Raw genomic sequence first — 5,216 nt, 5'->3', positions numbered from 1 at the left:
GCAGTAGGACCTCCTTGCTCCTATACTCAAATCCTCTCGCTATGGCCAATATGCCATTTGTTTTCTTCACTGCCTGTTGTACCTGCATGCTCACTTTCAATGACTGATGTACGAAGACACCTAGGTTTTGTTGCACCTCCCCTTTTCCTAATCTGACACCATTCAGATAATAATCTGCCTACTGGTTCTTGCCACCAAAGTGGATAACCTGACATTTATCCACATTATACTGCATCTGCCATGCATCTGCCCACTCACCCAACCTATCCAAATCTACTCTGCAGCCTCTTAGCATCCTCCTCTCAGCTCACACTGCCACCCACCTTTGTGTCATCCACAAACTTGGAGATGTTACATTTAATTCCTTCATCTAAATCGTTCATATATTTTGTAAATAACTGGGGTCCCAGGAGCGAGCCTTGTGGCACCCCACTAGTCACTGCCTGCCATTCAGAAAAGGACCTGTTAATTCCTACTCTTTCCTTCCTGTCTGCCAACCAGTTCTCTATCCATGTCAATACCCTACCCCTAATACCATGTGCTCTAATTTTGCCCACTAATCTCTTGTGTGGGACCTTGTGAAGGCTTTTTGAAAGTACAGAAACACCACATCCACTGGCTCTCCCTTATCCATTCTACTTGTTACATCCTCAAAAAATTCCAGAAGATTAGTCAAGCATGATTTCCTCTTCATAAATCCATGCTGACTGACTGATCCTGTCACTGCTTTCCAAATGTGCTGCTATTGCATCTTTAATAATCGACTCAAGCATCTTCCCCTCTACTGATGTCAGGCTAACTGGTCTATAATTCCCTGTTTTCTCTCTCCCTGGGGTTGACATTAGCTACCCTCCAGCGGTGGCACAGCGGTAGAGTTGCTGCCTTATAGCGCTTGCAGCGCCGGAGACCCGGGTTCAATCCCAACTACAGGTGTTGTCTGTACAGAGTTTGTACGTTCTCCCCGTGACAGCAAGAGATCTTCGGTTTCCTCCCACACCCCAAAGACGTACAGGTTTGTAGGTTAATTGGCTTGGTATGAATGTAAAAAATGTCCCTAGTGTGTGTAGGACAGTGTCAATATGCAGGGATCGCTGATATGGTGCAGACTCGGTGGGCCGAAGGGCCTGTTTCCACGCAGTATCTCAAAAGTAAATGAAATTAAACTGATCCATAGTCTTTCAAACATTGGAGAATGATCACCAATGCATCCACAATTTCGAGGGCCACCTCCTTGAGTACTCTGAGATGCAGACCATCAACCCTGTGGATTTATCTGCCTTCAGTCCCAACAATTTACCCAGCACCATTTCCTGATTAATGTCTAACACCCAATGTGCAAGGAGTCATTCATATAATATCTAGAAAGATTGAACAAACTGCAGATCTGGTCTTCAGTAAAGATAGAACTAAGGGGCTGAAGGTAAAAAATATTTTACTCTTAAACCTGTTGACAGATCTGCTTTGGGATACAAGTAACTGCTCTAATTTCTGGTCCAACACCAGTAATGGGGCACTCAACAAAAGTGACCTGAAGATAGTGACACATTGGCCACCACCAAAGATTCACGCCTGCTGCAGGAAAGGAATGAGAGAGGGAGAGCCAGTCATCACCTGGAAAGCCCGTTAACAGCTCTGGATGGTGGAGTGGGGGGTGGATGGTGCTGAAGATCAAAGGGTGGGCGTTACATTCCCTTCCACGACTCAGTCTGTTGCCACAATTTAGGAGCGATTGAATAAACCAGTCACTGATGAACTGAATCTGACTCCCTGTGAAACAAAAAGGTGAGAAGGAAATGTTGACATCCAGCAGCTGGTGTTGGAAAAGCCAAAGGACGATCTGTTAAAAGTGGAGGCTGACAGGGTGGGAGATTATAGTCGCAGAGTGGGGCAGCATAGAAGCAGGCCCTTCGGCCCACTGCTTCCGTTCCAACCACCATGCCATCATCTCATTCCAGAAACCAATGACACTTTGCGTGAGAAACATACTCTCAGATCTCTTTTGAACTTCCTCCATCTCACCTGAAAGCTCATGCCCTGTAGTTGTATATAACCTACCATGGTAAACAGACTCTGGCTATCTACCCTATCTATGCCTCTCATCATTTTATAAACAATATATATGGTCACCCGTCAGTCCCCTTTGGTCCAAGGTAAATAGACCCGGTTTATCCAATCATTCCTTGTATCTCAAACTCTTCAATCCAGGCAGCATCCTTGTGAATCTTTTCTCTACTTTCTCTAACTTAATCACGTGTTCACAGCATGGGGACAATCAGAATTGCACAAAATACTCCAAGTGTGGCCTAACCAACTTTTTGTACAACTATAACATGATCGTCCAACTTTTATAATCAATGCAGGGCTGATGAAGGCTAGTGTGTTGTGTGCCCTCTTCACCACCGTGTCTGCAAGTGTTACTCCCTTCAGGGAACTCTGCACTTGTTCTCCAAGGTCTCTCTGTTCAACAACACTGTGCAAGACCCTGACAAAATGCGTCACTTTGCACTTGTCTGAGTTAAAATACATCAGCATTCCCTTGCCCTTTCTCAGTTGATCTAAATCCAGTTGTAACCTTTGATAACCTTCATCACTCTCCCCTAGACCGTAAATGTTGATGTCATCAGCAAACATATTAATCATGCTGCCTACATTATTATTCCAATCACTGTTATCGTAAAGAACATGACCTAGTACTTATCCTTGCAGAACACCACTGTTCATAGATCTCCAGTCAGAAAAGCAACCTCCACTGTCACCCTCTATCTCGTAACACCCTCTATTGTCTACCACCAAACCAATTTTGTATCCAATTGGTTAGCTTACACAAGGTCCTGTATGTTCTAACCTTCCAGACCAGCCTACCATGGGGACATTGTCAAAGGTCTTGTTGAAGTCCATGTTGGCAACATCTACTACATATCCCAATTGATAACTGCCCTGTCCTCATCAATCTTCTGGGTCCCTTTCTAAAATTCCTGAGACATGATTTCCCACACACAAAGGTATGCTGACTAACTTCAAGTAACCCTTGCTTTCCTTCTCTCTCCATCCCTCACCCTTCCCAGTTCTCCGACCAGTCTTACTGTCTCTGACTACATTTTATCTCTGTTTGCTTTGTGGCTGCCTCGCCAACAGTCTGTCTGTCCTTTCTTCTTTGTGTTATTTTTAGTATGTGTTAAAAAGTAGGTTTTAGTGTTCCTTGGTTTGTTTTATGTGGGGGGGGGGGGGGGGGGTTGGGGGTTGGGGGAAACTTCTTTTCAATCTCTTACCTCGATGGAGATGCGATTTTTTTCCGTATCGTATCTCCGTCCCCACTGCGGCCTAACATCGTGGAGTTGGTGGTCTTTCCTGGAGACTGACCCGGCGCTCCAAGCCGCAGGTGTCTGCGGGACTTTAACATCGTGGAACTTGCGATCCCTTTGCTCCAACCGTGGGGCCTGTGGACTTTAACATGGTGAAGCCCGCGGTCTCTGGTAAGAAGAGGCCGATTCTGCAGAGAGAGTTTCAACCGCCTCGACGCGGGAGTTTCGATCACCCCGATGGGGGCTTCGATCATCGGCTGTGGGGACTTTGATCGCCCCGACTGCAGATAGTTTGACTGCCCCGACCGACCGCGGGAGAACAAAGAGGAAGGAGATTGAACTTTATTGCTTTCCATCACAGTGAGGAATGTGGAATCCACTGTGATGGATGTTTATGTTAACTTTTATGTGGTTGTGTGTCTTGTTGCTTTTCACTTAGTATGGCTGTATGGTAACTCATATTTCACTGTACCTTAATTGGTACATGTGACAATAAACTGACCTTGAATTCTTGTTACCTTCTCCCAGCTAATAATGATCTATTCTACATTTTCCTAAATCGTCATTCCTTTTGCCCTGTTTTCACACCTTCACACTTCCTTATCTATCTATCTCCCTCCCCCTGACGTCAGTCTCAAGGACGGTCTCGACCCGTCACGTCCCCCATTCCTTCTCTCCAGAGATTCTGCCTGCCCCGCTGAGTTACTCCAGCATTTTATGTCCAACCCTAATCAGCTCTTTCCAAATGCAAAATAAATAATATCTCTCAGAATCCCTCCTTACTGATTGATATAAGGTTCACCGATCTTTATTCCCCTGGGTTATCCTTGCAGCCCTTCTTAAATAAAGCCACAACATTAGGACAATTTGAGCCCTAATGTGGGAAGGAGAGGAAAGTGAGAATTGGAGCAGGCTTGACTGACGACCCATTATAGAATCCTGGCGTGAGACAAAGAGTCACGTTGGATATATCCGCACGAAGGATGCATATTCAGAACTGATTTGTCGGAGATGGAGAAAATGTACGTTTATCTCTGATATGTTTTCTCCAAAATTTTGTTTACTAATATTTCAGGATCTGAACATCATTAGAAAGCTCAGGATTGATTGGCCATTTAACTTCTCTTGAACTAAGTATCATTTCAGAGGTAATTACATCGAATCAGGTTGAGTTTATTGCCGTGTGCACCAGTACAGTTAGGTACAGGTTCAATGCAAATCTTGCATCACAGCCATACAGACTCAGACAACACACAAACAATGGTTAGTCTGGAGTCACCAATCAGCCATACGTAGAAACATAGAAAATAGGTGCAGGAGGAGGCCATTTGGCCCTTCGAGCCAGCACCGCCATTCACTGTGATCAATGGCTGATCATCTACAACCAGTAACATGTACAAGGATGGCAGATTTTTCCACCTGAAGGAGGAGATGTGTTTACAATAATCGGGTAATTTGTGTTCATCATTATTTATGACTAGTTTTTTTAATGCCAAATTATTAACCGAATTTAACAGCTGAGTCCAGGTATCTGCATCATCTGTCACATAACTCCAACGCTGTGTGTTTGATCATCCAGACTATGCGTGGGTATTGTGCAATTATTTGACACGTCTCTCCGGCTTCCGTGCGGTATTGATTATATACAACCAGGAGCGAGTGATCAGCAGAGAGGGGGGGGTTGGGAAGCGACAGCAGAGCCAACAGATCGTGGCAGACAATGTTTCTGTTTTTAAATGGGGGGGGGGGGGGGGCGGGGTATAAATTGTTTTTGAGATGCCTTGTGCGTGAGGTTCACATTTAGTTTCAGTGGTTGGGGGCAGCGGTCACTGCGGACACGTGAGGTGAATTTCCAATGCAGCATCTCAGCAGCAGCAGTAGCAGTGGAGAGAGGGAGGGAGACAAGGAGGGAGG

Source organism: Rhinoraja longicauda, chromosome 13, assembly GCF_053455715.1.
Source record: "Rhinoraja longicauda isolate Sanriku21f chromosome 13, sRhiLon1.1, whole genome shotgun sequence".
NCBI classification, from domain to species: Eukaryota; Metazoa; Chordata; class Chondrichthyes; order Rajiformes; family Arhynchobatidae; genus Rhinoraja; species Rhinoraja longicauda.
The sequence above is the reverse complement of the archived record's forward strand: the minus strand, read 5'-3'. Positions refer to the sequence as shown.